Below are 26,782 nucleotides of genomic sequence, written 5' to 3' on the forward strand. Positions count from 1 at the left end.
TATGTAGATAGTCCAACTCGGGATGGGGCCGTACTGGACCTGGTATTGGGGAATGAGCCCAGCCAGGTGGTCGAAGTTTCAGTAGGGGAGCATTTCGGGAACAGTGACCATAATTCCATAAGTTTTAAGGTACTTGTGGATAAGGATAAGAGTAGTCCTTGGGTGAAGGTCCTAAATTGGGGGAAGGCTAATTATTATAATATTAGGCAGGAACTGAAGAATTTAGATTGGGGGCAGCTGTTTGAGGGTAAATCAACATCTGACGTGTGGGAGTCTGGATTAGAATCCAGGACCAGCACGTTCCTGTGAGGAAGAAGGATAAGTTTGGCAAGTTTCGGGAACCTTGGATAACGTGGGATATTGTAAGCCTAGTCAAAAAGAAAAAGGAAGCATTCGTAAGGGCTGGAAGGCTAGGAACATCCCTTGAGGATATCCCTTGAGGAATATAAAGACAGTAGGAAGGAACTTAAGCAAGGAGTCAGGAGGGCTAAAAGGGGTCATGAAAAGTCATTGGCAAACAGGATTAAGGAAAATCCCAAGGCTTTTTATACGTATATAAAGAGCAAGAGGGTAACTAGGGAAAGGGTTGGCCAATCAAGGACAGAGAAGGGAATCTATGTGTGGAGCCAGAGGAAATGGGTGAGGTACTAAATGAGTACTTTGCATCAGAATTCACCAAAGAGAAGGACTTGGTGGATGATGAGCCTAGGGAAGGGAGTGTAAATAGTCTCAGTCATCTCATTATCAAAAAGGAGGAGGTGTTGGGTGTCTTGCAAAGCATTAAAGTAGATAAGTCCCCAGGGCCTGATGGGATCTACCCCAGAATACTGAGGGAGGCAAGGGAAGAAATTGCTGGGGCATTGACAGAAATTTTTGCATCCTCATTGGCTACAGGTGAGGTCCCAGAGGACTGGAGAATAGCCAATGTTGTTCCTTTGTTTAAGAAGGGTATCAAGGATAATCCAGGAAATTATAGGCCGGTGAGCTTTACGTCAGTGGTAGGGAAATTATTAGAGAGGATTCTTCGGGACAGGATTTACTCCCATTTGGAAACAAACAAACTTATTAGCGAGAGGCAGCATGGTTTTGTGAAGGGGAGGTCGTGTCTCATTAATTTGATTGAGTTTTTTGAGGAAGTGACAAAGATGATTGATGAAGGAAGGGCAGTGGATGTTATCTATATGGACTTCAGTAAAGCCTTTGATAAGGTCCCTCATGGCAGACTGGTACAAAAGGTGAAGTTACACGGGATCAGAAGTGAGCTGGCAAGATGGATACAGAACTGGCTCAGTCATAGAAGACAGAGGGTAGCAGTGGAAGGGTGCTTTTCTGAATGGAGGGCTGTGACTCGTGGTGTTCTGCAGGGATCAGTGCTGGGACCTTTGATTTTTGTAGTATATATAAATGATTTGGAGGAAAATGTAGCTGGTCTGATTAGTACGTTTGCGGACGACACAAAGTTTGGTGGAGTTGCGGATAGTGATGAGGATTGTCAGAGGATACAGCAGGATATAGATCGGTTCGAGACTTGGGCAGAGAAATGGCAGATGGAGTTTAATCCAGACAAATGTGAGGTAATGCATTTTGGAAGGTCTAATGCAGGTGGGAAGTATACAGTAAATGGCAGAACCCTTAGGAGTATTGACAGGCAGAGAGATCTGGGCGTACAGGTCCACAGGTCACAAAGTGGCAACGCAGGTGGATAAGGTAGTCAAGAAGGCATACGGCATGCTTGCCTTCATCGGTCGGGGCACAGAGTATAAAAATTGGCAAGTCATGCTGCAGCTGTACAGGATCTTAGTTAGGTCACACTTAGAATATTGCGTGCAATTCTGGTCGCCACACTACCAGAAGGACGTGGAGGCGTTGGAGAGGGTACAGAAGAGGTTTACCAGGATGTTGCCTGGTCTGGAGGGCATTAGCTATGAGGAGAGGTTGGATAAACTCTGATTGTTTTCACTGGAACGACGGAGGTGGAGGGGCGACATGATAGATGTTTACAAAGTTATGAGCGGCATGGACAGAGTGGATAGTCAGAAGCTTTTTCCCAGGGTGGAAGAGTCAGTTACTAGGGGGCATAGGTTTAAGATGTGAGGGGCAAAGTTTGGAGGGAATGTGCGAGGCAAGTTCTTTACACAGAGGGTGGTGAGTGCCTGGAACTTGCTGCCGGGGGAGGTGGTGGAAGCAGTTACAATAGCAACGTTTAAGAGGCATCTTGACAAATACATGAATAGGATGGGAATAGAGGGATACGAACCCCGGAAGTGCGGAAGGTGTTAGTTTAGGCAGGCATCAAGATCGGCGCAGGCTTGGAGGGCCGAATGGCCTGTTTCTGTGCTGTACTGTTCTTTCTTCTTTCTTCTTTGTTCTTTCTTCTTTGTTCAGATGTGATCTCACCAAGGCCCTGTATAACTGCAGTAAGACATCCTTCCTCCTGTACTCAAATCCTCTTGCAATGAAGGCCAACATACCATACGCCTTCCTAATTGCTTGCTGCACCTGAATACTTGCTTTCAGCTACTGGTGTACAAGAACACCCAGGTCTCGTTGCACCTTCCCCCTTTCCCAATCTATCACCATTCACATAATAATCTGCCTTTCTGCTTTCACAACCAAAGTGGATAACCTCACATTTATCCACGTTATCCTGCATCTGCCATGCATTTGCCCACTCACCCAACTTGTCCAAATCACATTGGACCCTCTTTGCAGCCTCCTCATAGCTCACATTCCTCCCCAGCTTTGTGTCGTCTGCAAACTTGGAAATGTTACATACAGTTCCCTCACCCAAGTCATTAATGTATATTGTGAATAGTTGGGGCCCAAGTACTGATCCCTGCGGTACCCCACTCGTCACTGCCTGCCACCCGGAAAAGACCCGTTTATTCCTTCTCTCCGTTTCCTGTCTGTCAACCAATTCTCAATCCTTGTCAGTTTGTTACCCCCGTCCCATGTGCTTTAATTTTGCACACTAACCTCTGATGTGAAACCTTATCAAAAGTCTTCTGAAAATCCAAATACACCACATCCACTAGTTTTTCCTTATCTCTTCTACGAGTTACATTCTCAAAAAAACTCCAGTAGATTTGTTAAGCATGATTTCCCTTTCGTAAACCCATGCTGAGTTTGCCCAATCCCGTTTATGCTTTCTAGGTATTCTGCTATCACATCCTTTATAATAGACTCTAGCATTTTTGCCACTAATGATATAAGGCTAACTGGTCTGTCGTTCCCTGTTTTTCCTCTCCCTCCTTTTTTAAATCGTGGGATTACATTTGCCATCCTCCAATCTGTAGGAACTGCTCCACAGTCTATAGAATTTTGGAAGATGACCACCAATGCATCCACTATTTCCAGGGCAACTTCCTTTCGTACTCTGGGATGTAGATTATCAGCGATTTGTCAGTCTTTAACCCCATTAATTTCCCGAGCACTATTTTTTACTAATACTGATTTCCTTCAGTTCCTCCCTCGCATTAGACCTTTGGTCCTTCTGGGAAGTTATTTGTGTCCTCCTTTGTGAAGACAGAACCTAAGTTTGTGTTTAATTGTTCTGCCATTTCTTTGTTCCACGTTATAATTTCCCCCACTTCTGATTGTAAGGGACCTACATTTGTCTTCACTAATCTTTTTCTCTTCACATATTTATCGAAGCTTTTACAGTCAGTTTTTATGTTCCCCGCAAGTTTACTCTTATACTCTATTTTCCCCTGCTTAATCAACCTCTTTGTCCTCCTTTGCTGAATTCTAAACTGCTCCCAGTCCTCAGACTTGCTGCTTTTTCTGACAATTTTATATGCCTCCTCTTTGGATTTAATACTATCTCGAATTTCTTTTGTAAGCCACGGTCGCACCACCTTTCTGGTTTAATTTTTGCGCCAGATAGGAATGAATAATTGTTGTAATTCATGCACATGTTCTTTAAATATTATCCATTGCCTATTCACCATCAATCCTTTTAGTAAAGTTCCCCAATCTCACTCACGCCTCATACCTTCATAGTTTCCCTTATTTAGATTTAGGACCCGAGTTTCAGTTTCAACTACTTCACGCTCCATCTTAATGAAGAAATCTATCATGTTATGGTTGCTCCTCCCCAAGGAGAAATAATAATAAAATAATAATAAATAATAAAAGATGCCCTGCCATCTTTATTATGTGTTAATTAATTATAAATTTACTAAGAAAAATAAATTAATAAACACCATAAATGCCAAGCCCCACTGCTACTAATAGGCTTTACACTGCTAGTAAACCTTACTTCTTCTTCTTTGGCCTCCTTGTCTCGAGACACAATGGGTAAGTGCCTGGAGGTGGTCAGTGGTTTGTGAAGCAGCGCCTGGAGTGGCTATCAAGGCCAATTCTATAGTGACAGACTCTTCCACAGGTGCTTCAGATAAAATTGGTTGTCAGGGCTCTTACACAGTTGACTCTCCCCTTGTGCTTCTGTCTTTTTTCCTGCCAACTGCTAAGTCTCTTCGACTCACCACTCTTTAGCCCCGCCTTTATGGCTGCCCGCCAGCTCTGGCGATCGCTGGCAACTGACTCCCACGACTTGTGATCAATGTCACAGGATTTCATGTCGCGTTTGCAGACGTCTTTAAAGCAGAGACATGGACGGCCGGTGGGTCTGATACCAGTGACGAGCTCGCTGTACAATGTGTCCTTGGGGATCCTGTCAACTTCCATGCGGCTCACATGGCCAACCCATCTCAAGCGCCGCTGGCTCAGTAGGGTGTATAAGCTGGGCATGTTGGACGCCTCGAGGACTTCTGTGTTGGAGATACGGTCCTGCCACCTGATGTCAAGGATTCTCCAGAGGTAGCGAAGATGGAATGAATTGAGATGTCAATCTTTGTTGACATACGTTGTCCAGGCCTCGCTGCTGTAGTGCAAGTACTGAGGACACAGGCTTGATACACTCGGACTTTTGTGTTCCGTCTCAGTGCGCCATTTTCCCACACTCTCTTGGCGAGTCTGGACATAGCAGTGGAAGCCTTTCCCATGCGCTTGTTGATTTCTGCATCGAGACAGGTTACTGGTGATAATTGAGCCTAGGCAGGTGAACTCTTGAACCACTTCCAGAGCGTGGTCGCCGATATTGATGGATGGAGCATTTCTGACGTCCTGTCCCATGATGTTCGATTTCTTGAGGCTGATGGTTAGGCCAAATTTGTTGCAGGCAGCCGCAATCCTGTCGATGAGTCTCTGCAGACGCTCCTCAGTGTGAGATGTTAATGCAGCATCATCAGCAAAGAGGAGATCCCTGATGAGGACTTTCCGTAATTTGGTCTTCGCTGTTAGATGGGCAAGGTTGAACAAGCTGCCACCTGATCTTGTGTGGAGGAAAATTCCTTCTTCTGAAGACTTGAACGCATGTGTGAGCAGCAGGGAGAGTCGCTTTAAACAGGCTCCAGAAGCTGGCTGAGCGTGTCTACCCTGAGGCACAGTATGGCTTTCAAGCAGAGAGATCCACCATTGACATGCTGTTCTCCCTTCGCCAGCTACAGGAGAAATGCCGTGAACAACAGATGCCCCTCTACGTTGCTTTCATTGATCTCACCAAAGCCTTTGACCTCGTCAGCAGACGTGGTCTCTTCAGACTACTAGCAAAGATTGGATGTCCACCAAAGCTACTAAGTGTCATCACCTCATTCCATGACAATATGAAAGGCACAATTCAGCATAGCGGCGCCTCATCAGACCCCTTTCCTGTCCTGAGTGGTGTGAAACTGGGCTGTGTTCTTGCACCTTCACTGTTTGGGATCTTCTTCTCCCTGCTGCTCTCACATGCATTCAAGTCGAATAAACCTTACTACTACAAATAAAACCTTACTCATGAATTACCTGAGTTTCAGAAGATTCTTATTCTTATTTCAATTAATGTTACACTGACCCCAATTAAAATGCCTTAGTTTAGAATACAGAAATAGTGACGTTCATCAACTTATCCTCTTTGTTGTAACTTATGAAGAAAGTTTGAACAGGTTGGGCCTTTACCCATTGGAGCTTCGAAGAATGAGAGGTGATCCTATTGAAAACATATAAGATCCTGAGCGGATTTGATACGGTGGATACCGGGAAGATGTTTCCTCTTGTGGGGGAGACTAGAACTAGAGGATACAGTGTAAAAATAAGAGGACTCCCTTTTAAGGCAGAGATAAGTGTTAAACTCCAGAAAGCTTCTTATGGAAGGATAATGCTGGAGCCTATCTTTACTCAGTTTCACATTTATTGTATAGAGTAAAAGCATTACAAACATGTAACTCCTCAATCAAACCCTTCACTAATCTCAGTAAGTGTCTGCTTCTGAGTGCTCAAGTAAGACCCCAATTAACACCCTCCACCTGCATATGATCAAACAATTGATACACAATTAATAGATTAACAATTAGGAGAATTTTTTTCTCTCAGAGGATCATTGGTCTGTGGAATTCTCATACCCAGGAAACAATGGAGGCTGGGTCAATGAATTCATTCAAGGTTGTGTTAGATAGATTTTTGATAGACAAAGGGGTCAAGGGTTATGGGAGGCAGACAGGAAAGTGGAGTTGAGACCACAATCAGATCAGCCATGATCTTATCGAATGACGGAATAGCTTGAAGGGCCAAATGGCCTACTCCTGTTCCTACCTTTCTTCAGCTTGGAAAAAAAATTCTATTTGAGCATTCCACATTATCCCTCAACCTGCCTCCTACCCATCCACTGCTTCAGTTCCATTAAAAGGCTAACTTACCTTCCAGTTTCCAGTTCTGATGCACATTTGAAATGTTAACAGGCTATTTCTCTTTACAGTTGTTGATGGACCTCCTGCACATTTCTCGCATTGTCTGTTTTTATTTCAATTTCAAATACTTCATTTTGGGGCAGCAAAGAAGTAAAATAAGAATGGAATAAATACATTGAGCTGTGAGAATATCACCAGCACTGCAGAATACTGTGCGATTGTTTCAGGCAGTGAGACTCACTGATCATATTATCATGAGGGTATTCTTTAATACAGTAATGTCTAATTGGGATAAAACAGTTTGGTAGCTGTTGTGAAAGCCATTGGCAGTCAAAAGTTAGACATCAATCATTTATTTGAATCACTCAAAGTTGGGAAAATTTCACAGGGAACAACCGTCAATAAATGTATATAGTCAAAGGAGATTATGTGATAATGGGCCGAAGGGCCTGTTTCAGTGCTGTATCTCTAAATCTAAATCTAAATTATTACACTTTAGCTTATGTAAACAGCACTGTCAAGCGGAGTTTTATCTTCCCAACTGAAACTCCGGGTATTCCTGACTTCACAGAAATTTGAGAAGAATTTGGATCATTGCAATGCATGGGGTTGCACTGTGGGCTGTAGCATCTGCAGTATCATGCGGACTGTAAAGTCAGGAAGTCTTATTCTAATAAAAGTAATGAAGGTGGCAGACTAGCACTTTCACAGTATTGTGCACATCACAAACTCCAGCTGGTTTCAAAGTTACCGTTTCCTTTTAACCTGTGGCACAATGAAGACAGCAAGTGGTGTTTTTGTGTCAAGTACACCTGGAGATTTGTTTTTGTTTCAGACAAATCAAAAATAGCAGCACATATATAAGGCTGGTAATCTTTTAAAAAAATCTGTTGTTGACAGTTTCACTAAGTATGAACCCTTTAAATTCACACTGGGAGTGGTCACTTCCATATGTATACTAACTTCACATTAAATAAACCGAAAGCACCAAATGCCACCCTGCACCCCACCCCCACAAAGAGTCTAAACAGTGATCCACCTCAGAATGAATGTAACTACATGACTTGTAGTTCTGCGAACACCTGCTATTTTAGGTCTCCAGACTTACCAATGATTTGTAAATCTCAGCAGTCCATGCAAGCCCCAGTCACAGGTAGCTCCACAAAATCCAACACAAGTTGACATCCTTTCAGACTAGAATGCCAATTGGGAAATGTCTGGATCGGAAAATGTCAGCACCATCTGGGTGTAGCAGTGCCTACCCAATCCTTGTTTCATGACTCAAATGCTTGGTTAGTTTCCAGAAGTGGAAAATATGTCAATATGTATTAAACCAGCCATGTTAATTTGCTTCATTTACTTGTGAGAGCCAAGCATGACAGCTTTTCAATAATAAAAACAAGAAAAACTGACCAGTCAGTTCCGAAGAAGGGTCACTGACCCGAAACGTTAACTCTGCTTCTCTTTTCACAGATGCTGCCAGACCTGCTGAGTGGTTCCAGCATTTCTTGTTTTTATTTCAGATTTCCAGCATCCGCAGTATTTTGCTTTTATTTTAGCTTTTCAATAAGGCTGTGCTCCTCTAACCCTGAAACAATGACATTGGCTATCTCCACTGAAAGGCTTGAGCTCCAAAATAAGCAAAACTTAATCTCCCAAGAAAAGCAAAAATTGTTGCCACAAAAGTCAATAATGTTTTTATTTCTTTGCCGCATTAATCCAGTCAGATAGAGTTTTAAGCACTGATAGTTCTGTGACTTGTGAAAGGCTAGGAGTGCACGGAACTATTTATGAGAGATTTGTCTCAAGCTGAATGCATTACCAGATGGGGGTGGGGACTCATTCCATTCTTTTGATATGCTTTTAAATTAAAAGTATATTTCTCTCAAATACTGTTTATTTCTTATCAAAACAACTCTGTAAATTAGGTTTTGTATTATTGATTAGAAAATATTTCTGATTCCTCATTTCTTAAGACACAAAATAAGACAGAACGGAGCTGAAGAAGGACCACAAATTATAAATCTTGGAAAACATTTGAGGAGACTATCCTGGACATCATTGGCTATGAGAACATTAAAGAATTCTGGGAAGGTGAGGCTTTTCCCAGGCTCAGAGCAAATATTCATCTCTTGCTATGTTTGGTTCACCTTCTCACTCACTTATACATCGGCATAAACATAACCACAAGAACATCACACATGGTATTTTGAAATTCAAGCTGTGTTTGAAGGTGTCTTGAAGTGAACATTCCAAGAAATGCTCCTTGTGAGTTATTGTAGGCCATGAGGAGTAGCCTACCAGCATTGTCAGCTGGACAGAACAAGACAGCAACTCACAGTAACGTGTGTACTCTCTCCAAATTGATTGCACGGTAGCCAATGTAACATCTCTGTTCAAAAACAGAAGGATAAATCAGGTAACTATAGACTGATTAATCAAATATTAGTTGTGCACAAACTGTTAGCGGCCACAACTACAGATACAACTGCCCTAATATCGACAGGGACGGGTTCTGGTTCTGGGTTTTCCCATAGCATGCATTTTATTCCCACAGAATCCCTGCCTGGAAGTCAGCCTGATCGACAGGCTTGGCTCCCTGTCATTAGGGAGAAGGTTGCAGGAGCAGGTAAGGAACCTGCTGCTGCATTTGTGAGATCTTGGATGGCAGGGCTAGGGTGGGAGCTATCTGATCCCTGACCCGGAAGGGGGGGGGGGGGATTCCGATCCCCACTCTGGGGTGTGGGCAGGTGTCCAATAGCAGGGAAGAAGGTAAGCTTGGGGCCGGCCTGTGGAAGTACTCCTGTTCTTCCTAGCCCACGAGCAGTGCTGTAAGAACTTTTGCATTTTCTGCAAAGCTATCATCGTCTCCCTTAAGTTGTCAGGTTTCCTGAGGTCTGGGAAACCTGGCAGGCCAGGGTTAAACCTGAAGGACAGGTGAAATGTGAGTCTCCAAGCATCTATATAATATTTAAATGGACCAGACACCTCCTGGTCCCGCCTCCATTAAACTCAAAACTGGGCAGGTTGAAAGTGGGCTGGGGGTCAGGTTTGAGATTTTAAAAAATGTTTACATCTGACCTGACTCCAATCCACCAGTTTTGGGTGTTAAAATTACAACTAATTATTGCGCATTTAGAAAAGCAAGGGTTAATCAAGGAGAGCAAGCAAGTGTCAAATTGTGTTAGACAAATTTAATAGAGTTTTTTGAGGAAATAGTGATTTGGATATTTATAGGGAATGTAGTAAATGCAATAGACATTAATTTTCAGAAGGTCCTGGATAAGGTTTATCACAAAAATTCAGGCATATGGTATGACAGCAAATATAAGATAATGGTTAGTGGAAGGAAGGAATGAGTTAGGATTGGAGAAGGGTTGGAAGAGTTGCTCCTGAGGGATCAGTGTTGGGTGCACTTTTATTATTATATATGGATGAATTTGTAGATATAGGTGATCGGGAGAAAAATATTGAAAGTTGCAGATGACACAAAATTAAGGGCTTTGATGAACAGTGAGGAAGAAGGGCCTAAGATTGAAAGGTTTTATTAGGTAAGGGTATCAAGGGATATTGACCAAAGTTGAGTAAATGAAATTGAGGTAAACAGCAGCTATAATCCAACTGAATAGCAGAATAGGCTCATGGGGCTGAAAGTCCTACTCCTGTTCCTATGTTTGTATGAACGTAAAAAAAAAATCTTCAAGAAGATATAGACACATTAATAGAATTGGTAACAGGTGGTAGACACAAATGAATGTGAACACAAATGAATATGGAGAATTAACAACACTTGCCTCCTTCTGCACCATAACGGTTCTATGATTCCATGAATATATTCTGAAAGAAAAACAAAGCAATGGGAGTATATACTCAAAAAAAGGATATGAAAGGGTGTGGATGAATAGAGGCACAGGGCAGGGTCAGGACCCCGACATTGAGGTCACTTCTGGGTCCAGACCTTCTGCCCCATCAGCAAAGCATATGCATTGCAATTGTGATATGCAAAGGAAATAATAGGCTTGGAGTAGTATTCACCACCCAATTAGCAGTGGTGGATGCAGGAAGGAGGCGGGACATAGGCAGCATCAGGCCTAAGGGACTGGCGGCAGCCATTACTGAGGTTGGCGTTCACCCAAGAGATGGAGGAAGGTGAATAGCAAAGGGCATTGAGAAAGGAGGCCCCCCAGTGCCAGGGCAGCATCCCATTTTTCAGACACCTCAATCAAGGTGCTACTGGAAAAAGGGACTGAGAGAGAAAACATCCTGTTCCCTGTCTGTAGCAACAGAAAGCCACAAGGGTCACAAGAGGGCATGGCAGGAGGTGGCACAAGAGGTAAGGAGTGGCGTCGAAGAACTGGGTCAAGTGCCAAAAGCGTTTCAATGGCCTTCTCAGGTCTGGAAAGGTGAGTCCAAAGATAGACCTGCCTCCTGGTCACCGGTCACTGGAGTGCAAAAGAGAGGGGCATCCTGAGGGTGCAAAGAGGTTTCCTAACCATGGGGAAGATGTGTGCTCAGTAGCCCTGATAACCCAGAAGCATAGGTCAGAACCCTGGTGCTGCTGAAAGGGAGGCTGGAGTGCAGGCTGCAGGAGCATAAATGATTGAAAAGTTGTGAGCGCTGAGAGAGTGTGGCATTGTCCTAACTTTACCTTTATTCACCTTGCAGGCCAAAAGGGAGCTGAATGCCAGGGAAAATGAAAGGGTACATTTGGAAGGTGGGCTGCCACAGACAGCATCACTGATGCACTTTGAGGAGCTGGCCCTTGACCTGGCCAAAGTGTCAAGCCACAGGAATGCTGGGGATCGAGAAACAGGGTTGGTCATAGACAGGGTGAAACCATCTCAACAGCTCCAGGTTTAGCGGTGCATGACAATGCTCCCCGTGCAACAAATGTCAATGACTAAGCAGTCATTTCATTGTTTTTAGCAGCGTGAACATCTGTTGACTGTCCCGATCTCTCTTAACCATCTTCTCTTATGTCTCCCACAGGTTCAGCTGCAGAATCACGGGATGAGAATGGAGGAGCCCATTCATCTCATGTGCTCCACAATGACTCAGTACTTTGAGTGCATGAGCTCCTTCATTGAGACAGTGGCCAACCTCATGGACAGCCATATGCAGCAGCACTCAGAATCATTTATGGCACAAAAGGAGGCTATTAAGCCTATCAAGTCCATGCCAGCTCTCCACAGAGCTATCCTGTCAGTTCCACTCCCCCGCTCGATCCCCTGCTTTCTCTCCAGTGGCCAGCCAACTTCCTCTTGAATTCATTGATTGTCTCTGCTTCCATCACCCTTGTGAGCATTGAGCTCCAGGTCACTGCCACCCACTGCAGAAAAAAGAGCTTCCTCACATTCATGTCCAAAACCTTGAGTGAATGCAGAAACAGCGCATGGATATGCATAGAATGCATGCCACAGTCATTAGCATTGACCAGTCAGTGGCGTAAAATGGTGCAACAAAGCATGGGATGGATGCCATTTGCGCCCAGCTGGTGGTCCCTCCAGTGATCAAAGGTGCCATGAAAGGGCTGAGGAGGAGACAGATGGTGATAAGGGGGCCACCCCTCACTGGGCACCATCATCAGCATCTGCCCCCATGGCCCCTCCAATGGGCAAAGCATCTGTGGAGTTATGCCCAGTGACAGAGGCCACCCATGCAGTGCTGCCAGTGCAGCAGACTTTGGAGGTGCCCCCCCCATCCCCATCCCCCAGCACCACCATTCGCAGGCCGACTGCCACGGGCATCTCAGACCCAGACAGGCACTAATGAGCAGTCTTACTCCATCCCATCTTCAGCCACTGGGGGAGCCCCTGGTAGGAGTGGCAGTGATCACAGGCCACAGCATCGGTATTGTCAACTTATGGATCACATGGGTGTTTCTGATGTAAATAATAGTGAAATGTTAAGCAACGAAGCACTGGGAAAGTTGCTGCACGAAGGCAGACTTGTGGCATATTGGTGCGATGCAGGAGAATGGAAAGTGAGGGTCAGCAGAGCAATGGAGTGCGCTGGTGAAGATTGTGTAAGGTGGACAGTCCTGCCCCTCCGTTCTCACCCCTTCGCCCAAGGATCTGCCTTTGAGTGCGCTGGTGAAGATTGTGTAAGGTGGACAGTCCTGCCCCTCCGTTCTCACCCCTTTGCCCCTGGATCTGCCTTTGCTCTGGCAGATGCTGTTCCTCATCGCTGGTCAGAGCAAGCTCAGAGAAGCTTGATGCATCTCCTCTAATGCCCTTCCTTTGTTGGCAATGGAAAGTGGAGACTTTCTGAACACCCACCCCCCACCTCTGCCATGAGCACGTGAGACCTGTTAGCAGAAGGACCCGTTCCCCCACCTCCCACCCCAGCAACCCCCCAAAATGCCCTTGTCAAGAGTGCAGAGATGTGAAAGATAATTCTTCTCACTGAGCACAACAGGTTTTCTGTGAATGAGGATCTCCTATGCGCCATTCCTCTTGAATGCTGTCTCTTCCCCACTGTGTCATCACCTCCTCCTTCCTGTCAAGCCTCTGACTGTGCATTGAAGCCGCACCTTAGAAACAAAATACAATACTGGCCCTTTAATAAACTGACAACAAACTCATTAATGGGCTTAAGTGGTGATCTGCATAGAGTGGGTGGGTTGCCTCATCCCGCTCCCGACACTACCATTTGAACTCAGAGTGTACCGGTTTCTCATTGGGAAACTAACGCGCCGAACCCAGAGGCGAGTTTAAGCAACTGTGCACCCCCTTTCCCACTCTCCAGAACTAATAAAAATCCTACCCACAGTTTTTCAAATACATATTGCCTTACAAATGCAAATGTAGGTAGATAAAGCTATAAGAAGGCATTATGGGTTTTATAAATGTAATGAGCTCTTTATGTTGTCTGATGCAACATAAATGAGATGCGTGGATTCCAGTTCGTTGAAGATCTCTAACAGGTTTATTACAGCTAAACTCTTATATATAGTACAGAGCCAACTATTTACAGAACCTTCCTCTAGGTGTTATAGTTGCAGAGTGACTCTGGTTTTGAGTCACATGACTATGTCCCGTCCTGGTACTTAGCTCATTAGCATACTAAGATCTTAAAGCGACATCATTCTTTAAGGCAATCATACAACATCCCCTTTCTTTCCAAAGATGTATGCTAAAAGTAAAAAACACATAAAATTCGATATCAAAATTATTTACACAGGTATAGAGATTATGAACTTTACACGTAGAGAAGGCAAGAGTCCATATATCGTTTTGGTAGTCTGACAACTCTTTTAGATTTGGTTATGGTATAACTTTCTTGGGATGTGGATTTCACCCTTGGCTGTCTTGGGTTTGCAGGTATGTTGCCAATGTCTTGGTTGTTGTCCTGTTGTTCTGTCACACCCTCATCGTCGGAGTGTGTTCTTTCGAGTCCGCTGTGCGCAACTGCAGTATTGCACACTTCTCTTAGTTGGCTTTGGTTCCTTCTCAACACTGCTCTGCTAGACATTGTAATCTCGTAGGACCTAGGCTCACTGCATATTTTGGATACCTCTGCGGGTAACCATGTTCCCATGAGAGGGGTGCATGACCATGACCTTTTGTCCTACACGTAGCTGAGGTAGTTTCGACCCTGCATGTTGGTTATGCACCATCTTCATTCTTCCATTTTTCGAGCAGTGTCTCCTGCATCTAGGAGAATTTGGACAGATGATGGCTTTGCAGAGTCGTCTGAACTTGTCTGCCAAACATGATCTCTGCTGGTGATGGTAAGCCCATATCCATAGGTGTAGCTCTGAGGTGGAGCATGGCAACACGAAAATCATGTTTCATTGTCCTACACTTCAGGATAAGTGACTTGACTGTCCGAACCATTCGCTCAGCAATACCATCAGATCGAGAGTAATATGATGAGGATGTCACATGGTCTACGCCCCATTTGGCACACATATCCCTGAAAAATATGCCCGTATACTGTGGCCCATTGTCAGAAATGATTTCTTCAGGTGCACCAAATAGACTGAATATGGCACTCAATGCGTCTGCGACAACTGCGCTTGAAGTGACTTTTACCTGTCCGACAATTGGAAATTTGGAGAAATAATCAGTGACTATGATGTATATTAATTTTGTTGGTGTACAGGGCACAATTTCAAGTTTGCAGATGATATGAAACTTGGAAGCATTGTGAACTGTGAGGAGGATAGTGTCGAACTTCAAAAGGACATGGACAAGTTGGTGGAATGGGTGGACAGGTGGAAATGAAGTTCAATGCAGAAAAATGTGAAGTGATTCATTTTTGTAGGAAGAACATGGAGAGACAATATAGAATTAAGGGTACAATTCTAAAGGGGGTGCAGGAGTAGAGGGACCTGGGGGTATATGTGCAGAAGTCATTGAAGGTGGCAGGACAGGTTGAGAGAGCAGTTAATAAAGCATACAGTATCCTGGGCTTTATTAATAGGGGCATACAGTACCAGAGCAAGGAAGTTATGTTGAACTGGTATAAGACACTCGTTCGGCCTCAGCTGGAGTATTGCGTTCAATTCTAGATGCCGCACTTTTGGAATGACATGAGGGCATTGGAGAGAGTACAGAAAAGATTCACGAGAATGGTTCCGGGGATGAGGAACTTCAGTTATGAAGATAGATTGGAGAAGTTAGGACTGCTTACCTTGGAGAAGAGAATGCTGAGAGGTGATTTGATAGAGGTTTTCAAAATCAAGAGGGATCTGGACAGAGTAGATAGAGAGAAACTGTTCACACTCGTGAAAGGATCGAGAATGAGAGGGCACAAATTTAAAGTATTTGCTAAGAGAAGCAAAAGTGACATTTGGAAAAACTTTTTCACGCAGTGAGTGGTTAAGGTCTGGAATGCACTGCCTGAGAATGTGGTGGATGCACATTAAAGGGACATCACTCTTAAAGGTAATCATACAACAACAAACAGTGGCATAGAGTACCAGGACAATGGTTAGGCCACAGGACAGTGATTGGACACAGTCAAAGTTCTGTGTACAGTTTTTGGGTGCCCTGTTATAAAAAGCACTTTAAAGCCATGAACAATGTATAATGCAAGTTAACCAGGTGATATCAAAAATGGGAAACTAGCTACGAGGAGATCCTGCGATTATTTTTATGAGAACAAATAAAGGTAGGAAGAAATATAAGATACTTTTACAATTGTGAAAGGGTATTTATACAGTGACGAGGGAAAGATTTTCCACTGACTGGAGAGTCAATGATTAGTGGTCATCGAGTTAAAATTATTAGGAGAAAAAGAAGTTAGGAAAAATTTCTTTATGCATAAATTTGTGGGAGCATTGAATGTCATATCACAATAAGTGGTTTATCAAAAGATCATTTCATCGTTTAAGGGAAAAATGGATAAATATTTGAAGCAGAGAAAGATATGGCAAGTGAGCAGAACAGTGGAAATAGCTTGAGATTGCTCAAAGAAAATGGTGGCAAATTGTCTCCTTCTGTGCTATAAACATCTGTGGTTCTCCAATGTTTCCAAGCACCAGCACAACTTCCTCCCTGAGAATGCAGATGATGCATTATGGAGATAGCATTGGGTGAGTCATAGTACACAGATGAGGAGTAAGCTTTGCTGTCAGATAAAGACCAGGAACTGGCTGGATGGCTACACGGATACCCTTGTAATTGGTGAAATCCAGCTGTATGGCAAAACTGGATAGCTATACTCTTGCCAGACACTGGCAAAGCAAATTGAAACATAAGTCCTACTGAACAATGCATCAGTCAGTTGTTTGATACATCTGTGACAGCACATTGACATACTGCAGATCATCTCTCCAGTCATCTGGAAGGAGGTGGAAACAGGAACACTGAGCTGGAGGTAACTTTGGATGGCTGTGGCAGTGCTGTAACTATAATTGAAGTCAGTGGCAGGCCTCCTTGTAGCAGAAGCCCCGATTCTGTCTCCTTGCTGAATGGGAACTAACAATAACAACAACAAAAACTGGTAGTTATATAGCACATTTAATGTAATAAAATGTCCCAAGGTGCTTCACGGAAGTGTCATAAAGGAAAATTTGACACTGAGTGTCACTAAGCATATCAGGGAAGATGACGATAAGCTTGGTCAAAGATAAGTTTGAACGAGCATCTTAAAAGAAGTAAGAGAGGGAGAGGGGTGGAAAGGTTTAGGGAGAGAATTCCGAAGCTTAGGGCCTTGGCAACTGAAATCCTCTTAGTTACTCCAAAATAATTGTGCCCGAGTCTATAGATATGGTTAGCTGTAATGATGTCAATTGGGGCGTTCACCTCTGACGATCTCTGATCTCCCTTGAACCGTTTTTATCCAGTTATGCAAATTCCTGTGATGGGGAACTTTGAAACCAAGCCCTAAAACTTGCAATTGAATGACTCACTTATAAATTGGTATTATGCCTTCAAGAGATCCATTCCCGGCAAGTAACTTTGCTAGACTTTCATGCCAATTTTAAATGGGTGGGCAGTTCTGGAAGTGAAATGAGGAAAATCAAGGGCTGCATCATTATGCCCTAATTTGCATTGAATTTCATTGTCATGCACATTCTGTGTGACAGTGAGTAATACTGTTGGGGAACCAGTAATGAGAGGTGTGAATCAGGTGGGGAGCCAGCAAGATCACAATATTTCACAGCCTCGTTCTCACAACAGAAAGTTTTGTCACCAGCTGGAAGTATCACACATTAGCTGAATTTCAGATTGGAAAATATCTTTATGAGAAGGTAGCATGAAACACAGGTCACCACAAATGTAATTTTATTCTTGCAAATATAGAATTACTTCAATTACTTATATGATCTGCAGAACTATTTTCAATAAATAATTCGAAGAACAACTGCCACTCATTGGAATCTAGCTCACTAGCAGTGTCTAGCTGGAGACTTAACACCCTTAACTGAGGACAATCAATTACTTTCTGCACAAGGTCACTAACTCCTTTGCAGGATAAGTGAATTTCCAGCTCTGTGCTGCAATGGGAATTTAAAATAAATGAACTAACAACTTGGATCGTACAGTGAAAAGGAGGTCGACTTCATGTAAGTGCACCTATTGCAATTCCCTGAAGTGAGCTCTAAAATACTTGGGCTTATTCGCTTCAGAAAATAGGAAATTTTGAGGTGAATTAATTCAAGCTTTTAGAATTTTACAGAGAAATGACAAGAGTGATCCAGGCAAATTGTTCACTACGTCAAAGTGTTTGAATATCGGGGACTCAAGTTGAAATGAGTAAGTTAGGAGTTAGAAGTGGCATAGGGTGTACTTTTTCATCCAAAACACTATAAAGCAGTGGAGTAAATTACCAGGAAAACTATTGAAGTGGATAGTACAAATGGATTAAACAAACAATTAAATGTATTTGCGTAGTGAGAAGGTAGGGGAAAAATAATGAAAAGATAGACCAGTAGTAAGGATTCATCAAAAGGGACAGGTTTGTTGGGCTCAATGGTTTTTTCCTGTTCCTTAAACAAACAAACAAATCTTGGTTAATCAAAATCCATAGAAGTAAATAGAAAACTGTGAATGTACACATGCTTGAATGGAGCCAAAGCTATGCAGGTCAAAGTTGTGACAATAGATTTCCAAATAACTCTGAACTAAAGAACACTGGTAATAAATATAATGGACAGGAAGGAAAATGAGTTGAACATAAAGAGAAAGCCAGGACATTAGTCAAGTTTTCAAGCCTTGGTGTTTTTACAATTCTCTGAACTTATTTTAGCCACCTTTTGTGGTACTAAATCTGGTGTTTTACCATGCTTTCAATTTTTGTCAGTTTAAAAAAAACTGTCTTTGTTGATAGTATCCTCTTCCCTGAGTTACAAAATTGTAGATTCAAAATCTGGGCTGACAATCCAAGTCACACCCAAAGCAAGTGCTGCTCTGTAAGTGTGAGTTCTGTGCAATGAGATGTCCACTTGAACTTGGAGACACTTAAAATCTCAAGGTCTATTCAAAGAAGAACTCTTTGGTACCCTTGTCAAAATTCCTCCCTTGATTAATACCAAAAACAGATGAACTTATTATTTATCTTATTGCTATTTCTATAATCTTGCTGAGCACAAAATAGTTGCTAAATTTCCCTGCGTAACAACAGGCACTCAATTTCATTGTATGAGAGGTGCATTGTGATATTTTAGACACATGAGAAGGTGCTACATAAATGGAGGCCCTTCCTTTCAAGGAAATTATATTCGGACAAGATCAGGTGAAACTATTGATCAACAAACATTTGTCAGAAGTTTGTTTTCACTGACTATTCCATAACAACTCAAGCTCCCATCAGATTGTTTTTTTTGGTGAGATGAGGTGGCGGGGACATGAAATGTGGGGGTGTTTTAATTTTAAATAACTGTGATGAAAGCAAGGTTTTTGTCCTGCATCAAATAGAGAAATGTTCTCTGTTAAAATTGTTAGAAATGAAATGAAAGCAGTCTTTCCTCATTAATTTTCAAAATGGAGACTGGAATCAAACTACCTATGGAAAAATAGACCATATTGGTTGACATGGTAGTGAAGCAGATTAGGGGAGGTTGATTTAGAAGTTCTAAATATACATTGTTTATGATATTATCAAGTGTGGGGTACAGCTGATTTGTGTCAAATTGCTTATTAGTATGCTGTGCAACAATCCTTCAGCAGGGTCTTTGCCGTTGGGGGCTTTGGAGACCCAACTAATGTACAAGAACTTTGGATTTTTCCTGTGATCTTTAATTCAGTCCAACTGACAGCTGGAATCCATGTAGCATACAAGAAATTTGCATTACCAGGAATACGAATGCAGTGGGAAGTCTCTGAAAGCCTATTCATTCAAAACTTGCATTATTGGTTTGTGTTGGAGATGAATGTTAACCTCTTAATGACTAATTCTACCTGTATTGTTTTCTAAGTAGTTCTAATTAGACACAGTGGAATACTATTAATATCCTGTTGTGTCTAATACCTAATACCTTACGTATAAATAAATCTATTTCTTTTAGCCTGAATGTAATGGTCTAATGGTATGTTATTCAATGTGTTTCAGAGTAGGCCGGAGAATCTGGTAGACATCTCATTTGACCTTTGGTGTATTATATCATTGCTATGAGATGTAGCAAACTATCCCATTTATGGCACATATAAGGCTGAGGTTTTAGTTTGTAGGAGATTTGGTTTGCTTTTAGAAGTTGCATTTTTGCTGTGAACACAAGTTAAAGATGTGGAAAAACTCTGAATTCAAATGGGAACATTTCTTGGTTGTGTTTTTTTTTCTATTCATTCATGGAATGTGGACATTGCTGGCAAAGCCTGCATTTATTGCCCATCCCTAACTGCCCTTGAGAATGTGGTGGTGAGCTATTTCCTTGAACTGCTGCTGTCTGCACACCCAGAGAACTCTCTTTGTCTCAAAATGTTTGGATTCAAAAGGAAATATCATGGTGTTCACAAAAAAACCCACATTTTTGTTTGGAGCCAATATTGGCTGGGTGTGTGACCACAGTTTTTGTGGTCAGACCTCATTTGCATGCTGCAACTGCTCTCTTCGTATGCAGCTCGCCGTTTGGGAGGGTGGAAATCTGGTGGGGTGATCACTATCAAAGGCAGCCTGACACTCATTAATTTCAAAGGTAGCCAGCAGAGTTTTATTTAAGGAGCAGGCAGCCTGGCATCATTCATGGTCCCTTGATTCTTATATGCAACTATGGAAGTGCTTGTGAAGCAAATGTGGAGCAGAAAGGAGATCTTCCCCTCTGATGAATGATGGATACAACATCAGATTAGCCAGAGGCAACAGAAAGAGGTGACTGAGAAAGTCAATATGAGCCGCATCATTCCAAGAGCCTGGCTGCAGTGCAGGAAGAAAGTGCATTATTTCCGAGCTCTGCCAATATAAGTCTCCCCTTCTCAACTCTCTTACTTTTTGTACAGCCCTGACCACCCTACATTACTCCCAGCATTGTCAATGTTTGCCTCCTTTGCTTCCACTGCCTCTCTGTAAATTACAGCAGGGAAGTTCATGACAACATCTTCTAGGAACATACCAAACATACATGCAAAACCCACCCACTTGCACAGAGTTAAAATCAGGCCTATTGGAACAGAAGTAGACCATTCAACTCCTCAAATCTACTGTTATATCATGGGTGATTCTGCTTGTACTCATAGGCTGGATGTACTCATAAGTCACCCCAACGAGCGGGTTAGTGGGGGGAGTGGTGTAAAATGAAGCGGAAGGTTCCGGGAAGCTTTCCTGACCTGCTCTCACGTCCGCCGCACTTTTAGTAGGGTGGTGGGGGCGAAAAACGGCCCGCCCACCCCAGGCCAATTAAGGCCCTTAATTGGTCACTTAACGGTCACTTAAGGCCCTTTGCCCGCCTCCAAGCAGATTTTATGCGTGGCAAGTGGGCGTCCTGGAGCCGGGAAAAGCCACCTGGGAAAACCAGGCGGCTGCTGATCCTCCTGGGTGGGGGCGGGCCCTACTCATCGGGCACAGCGTGCCCGATTGAGGGCCGCCCCTGCTACCCCAACCACCCCCAGCACTCAACACACCCCCCTTTCCCCCATCTGACCACCCTTGTCTCGCCGGGGCCCAACCCCCGGCGAGGCAACTAAAACTTACCTTAACTCTCGATTCCATGTCTTCCTTTACAGTCAGCTAGACTGCAGTCCCAGCAGTGGCCATCACTCCCGGTGGCGCTGCTGGGACTAAGAGCTGCCAGCCCACTGATTGGCCAGCAGCTCAATGAGACAGGACTTCCTCCTTCACGTGGGTGGAAGTCCCGCCTTGGAACAATTAAAGCCTGTAAAATACGGAACGGATCCCCAGGCGAGGCGGAAGCGGGTTTGCCACCGACTGAAAAGTCGGTGGTCAGCTCCCATCCGCCCAACGTAAAATCCCGACCATACACTTTCTGCCTGCACAAGTACTCCCATCTCTTGTCTGCACACCTTCCTTTCTGCATTCACACTATGATAAGCTGCCTCATACAAATTTAAAAAGTCCAACAGTGCACACACTAACCCGCTGTTGTTATTCTTGCAGAAGAAGCTGGCACACAACTGAAGTTCAAGAACAGGAGGGCTCCTGCCAGATTATATACTCTGACACCAATGGAAAATACAGCTATTGACATCATTGGCAGAGAGAAAACATGCAGTTTTGGTGATGACCAGGCTGGTAGCCAGGCACAGCAGGCTGTCTGGGCATCCATTCTTCCTTTTCTCGTACTACTTTTCTCATTCACACACACAGGGTTGGATTTAGTGCTGGATGCGGGGCTCCCAGCACTGGGCCGACAAGACGGCCAATCAGAGGGCTGGCAGCTCAGCAGTATTGGCAGCGCCACCAGGAGCAGTGGTTACTGCCAGTACTGCAGAGGCCTCAGGCCCATGCTGGAACCCTGGACAAGAGGTAGGTGAGGCAGAGTTGCTGGGGCCAGTCTGGAAGGCCTAGACAAGGGGGTTGTGGGGGTGGTCTTTCAGTCTAGGTGAAATGGGGGTCTCAGGGGGTAAATTGGTTCCCTGTGGGAGTCCTCCGTGAGCCATAAATGGCCCACGGAGGAGGGAATGCCCCCTCCAAGACGCCCTCCCTGCGTGGTAAGATCCCAGCGGCGGCGGGAAGAGGCCCTTAATTGGCCCTTACAGGCCTCAATTGGCCTCTGGGCGGGAAGGCCATTGTCGGCCTAAAACGCCCTCAGGACTTCCTACCATCCGTTGCGATACTCCGTGCACCTACCCCTCCGATCCCGCCTCATGGGGCCACACAAAATCCAGCCCACGTTGATAACCACTCATCATGGCAACCTCCCAGTGCATTGCACTGCCACTCATCTGCTGCTGCTTTCCATTAACAGAATGTGCTATTCCTTGTCCCTTTCTCTAGTTCTTCTATGCCGTCATACAGACTGAGATGTGACTGGGAGTGGACTGGGGAGGAGAATCTGCCACTCATTCTTGTTTTTCAAAGCACCAACAGTAACCAATTATCGCCCCATCAGTTTACTCTCAATCATCAGCAAAGTGATGGAAGGTGCCGTCGATAGTGCTATCAAGTGGCACTTGCTCAGCAACAACCTGCTCACCAATGCTCAGTTTGGGTTCTGCCAGAGCCACTCAGCTCCTGACCTCATTACAGTCTTGGTCCAAATATGAAGGAAAGAGCTAAACTCCAGAGGAGAGGTGAGAGTGACTGCCTCTGATGTCAAGGCAGCACTTGACCGAGTGTGGCATCAAGGAGCCCTAGCAAAGTTGAAGTCAATGGGAATCAGGGGAAAACACTCCATTGGTTGGAGTCATACCCAGCACAAAGGAAGATGGTTGTGGTTGTTAGAGGCCAATCATCCCAGCCCCAGGACATTGCTGCAGGAGTTCCTCAGGATAGTGTCCTAGGCCCAGCCAGCTTCAACTGCTTCATCAATGACCTTCTCTCCATCATCAGGTTAGAAATGGGGATGCTCGTTGATGATTACACAGTGTTCAGTAGAATTCACAACTCCTCGGATACTGAAGCAGTTTGTGCCGCATGCAGGAAGACCTGGACAATATTCAGGCTTGGTTTGATAAGTAGCAAGTGACATTCATTACCTGGCAATGAATATCTCCAACAAGAGAGAATCTAACCATCTCCCCTTGATATTTAATAGAATTCCCATCCCTGAATCCTCCACCATTAACATCCTGGTGGTTACCATTGACCAGAAATGGAAATGGACCAACCATGTAAATATTGCTGCTACAAGAGCAAATCAGAGGCTGGGAATTCTGCGGTGAGTAACACATCTCCTGTCTCCCCATGCCTGTCCACCATCCACAAGGCATAAGTCAGGAATGTGATGGAATATTCTCCACTTGTCTGGATGAGTGCAGCTCCAACAACACTCAAGAAGCTCCACATCATCTAGGACAAAGCAACCCACTTGATTGGCACCCCATCCATTTCTTTAAACATTCACTCCCTCCATCACCAGTGCACAGTGGCAGCAGTGTGTACCATCTACAAGCTGCACTGCAGCAACTCACCAAGGTTCCTTCCAGAGCACCCTCTAAACCCACGACCTATGGAACCTAGAAAGACAATAGCAGCAGACACATGGGAACACCACAACCTGTAAATTCCCCTCCAAGTCACACACCACTCTGACATGGAACTATATTACTGTTCCTTCACTGTTGCTGGGTCAAAAACCTGCAACCCTTCCTAACAGCACTGTGTACGTACCTATGCCAGATGGACTGCAGTGGTTCAAAAAGGTGGCTCACCAAACCTTCTCAAGGGCCATTAGGGCTGGGCAACAAATTCTGGCCTTGCCCTCAATGCTCACATCCAAGGAACAAAGTTAAAAAAACAAAGTTAAGGGTAGTAATACATTGAAAGAAGAGGCTTACAATGTTGCCAAAAATAGTAGTAAGCCTGAGGATCAGGAGGGTATTAGAAATCAGCAAAGGTTGACCTGGAAATTGATAAAGAGAGAATAATAGTATATGAGAGCAAACTGGCAAGAAATATAAAAATAGATTCTAAGAGCTTCTACATTGTGTAAAAAGAAGAGATTAGCGAAACCAAACATGGGTTCCTTTGAAGTTGAGAGAAGAGAAGTTGTAAAGGGGAATAAATCCTCTGTTCTAGTTGTACCTTAGCTAATGTTACTTTGTCTGTTTCAGATTCTATGCCTGTCTCTGGTTCTTCAATGTCAATTTTAATATGGTTGGTAATATTTTTCGGATTTCAGGCTTCCTAGCTTTTGAATGGATAATAATCTCTAACTGCCCAGCTACATTCCTCAACTGCAATCTGGAACGCACTGCCTGTAGGGCTGGAGAAATTAATGTGACTAAAAGCTGACAAATTGCCCGAACCTGTTCGCCTACATCCTGGGGTTTTTAAAGAGGTGGCTGCAGAAGTAGTGGATGCACTAGGTTTGAACTTCCAGAATTTCCTAGAAGTATTTAGATGAGCACTTGAAACGCCATAGCACACAAGGCTACAGGCCAAGTGCTGGAAAATGGCATTAGAATAGATAGGTGCTTGATGGCTGGCACGGACACGATGGGCTGAAGGACCTATTTCTGTGCTGTATACCTCTATAACTCTACGACTCTAAAGAAATAGAAGAAACATTAAACAAATATTTTGTATCTGTTTTCAGAGTAGAAGGCACAAAAAAAAACAGAAATAGTACGGAACCAAAGGTCTAATGTGAGTAAGGAACTTGAAATAATTAATATTGATAAAGAAAAAGTACTGGAGAAATTAATGTGACTAAAAGCTGACAAATTGCCCGAACCTGTTCGCCTACATCCTGGGGTTTTTAAAGAGGTGGCTGCAGAAGTAGTGGATGCACTAGGTTTGAACTTCCAGAATTTCCTAGATTCTAGAATGGTCTCCATAAATTGGAAGGTAGCAAACATAATCCTGCCATTCAAGAAAGGAGGGAGAGAGAAAACAGGAAACTATTAGCAAGTTAGTCTGACATCAGTAGTAGGAAAGATGCCAGAATCTATTATTAGGGACATGGTAACAAGGTACTTGGAAAATTATAATATGATTAGGCAGAGTCAACATGGTTTTATGAAAGAGAAATCGTGCTTGACAAATCTGTAAGAGTTTTTGAATATGTAACAACAGGGCCGAACAAATGGATGCAGTCTAACTGTATTTTCAAAAGGTATTTTCAAAATTCCACACAAGAAGTTGTAAGGCATGTTGAGGACTCATGGGATTGGGGGGTAATAAATTAGCTTGGATTAAGGATTGGCTAATGGACAGAAAACAGAGAGTCAGAATAGACAGCTCATTTTCAGGTTGGCAAGTTGTAAATTGTTAGGTGCCACAAGGATCAGTGCTTATGCTTCAACTATTTACAATCAATATTAATCACTTAGATGAGGGGACAGAGTGTAACATATACTAGTTTGCTGAGGATACAAAGCTATGTGGAGAAGTAAGCTGTGAGTGGAACACAAAGTGACTACAAAGGAATATTTATTGGTTAAGTGAGTGGGCAAGAAGGTGGTCAATGGAGTCTAATGTGCAGAAATATGAAATTATCCACTTTGATAGGAAGGGTAGAAAAGAAGAATATTTTTTAAAAGATGAGAGACTAGCCAATTTTGGTAGAGAGGGGGATTTAGATGTCTGTGTACATGAATCACAAAAGCTTTACATACAAGTACAGAAAACAATTAGGAAAGCAAAGCCACAAGTCAGGAGTGTGATGGAATACTCTCTACTTGCCTGGTTAGGTGCAGCTCCAACAACACTCAAGGAGCTCAACACCATCCAGGACAAAGCAGCCCATTTGATTGGCACCCCATCCACCCCCTTCACCATTCACTCCCTTTACCACCGACGCACAGTGGCAGCAGTGTGTACCATCTATAAGATGCACTGCAGCAACGCACCAAAGCTCCTTAGACAGCACCTTCCAAACCCGCAACTTCTACCACCTAGAAGGACAAGGGCAGCAGATGCATGGGAGTACCACCACATGCAAGTTCCCCTCCAAGCCACCCACCATCCTGACTTGGAACTATATCGCCATTCCTTCAGTGTCGCTTGGTCAAAATCCTGGAACTCCCTTCTTAATAGCACTGTGGATGTACCTACATCTCAAGGACAGCAGCACTTGAAGAAGGCAGCTCACCACCAGCTTCCTAAAGGCAATTAGAGATGGTCAATAAATGCTGGCCTAGCAAGTGACACCCACATCCCATGAACGAAAAAAAAAAGGTATGTCAGCCTTTATTGCAAAGGAGTCGGAGTACTGGAATAAGAAAATCTTGCTGCAATTATATAGGGCTTTGGTGAGACCCCACCTAGAGAACTGTGTATAGTTTTGTTCTCCTTACCTAAGGAAGGATGCACTTGCCTTAGAGGAGGTGCAAAAAAGGTTCACTAGATTGATTCCTGGGATGAGAGCATTGTCCTCTGAGGAAGGATTGAGTAGAATTTATCTATTTTCTCTGAAGTTTAGGAAAATGAGAAGTGATCTCATTTAAATGCATTAAATTCTTGAGGAGCTTGACAGACTAGATGCTGAGAGGCTGTTTCTCCTGGTTGGAGAGTCTAGAACTAGGATAAGGGGTCGGCCATTTAGG

This window comes from Heterodontus francisci, chromosome 6, assembly GCF_036365525.1.
Source record: "Heterodontus francisci isolate sHetFra1 chromosome 6, sHetFra1.hap1, whole genome shotgun sequence".
NCBI lineage: Eukaryota > Metazoa > Chordata > Chondrichthyes > Heterodontiformes > Heterodontidae > Heterodontus > Heterodontus francisci.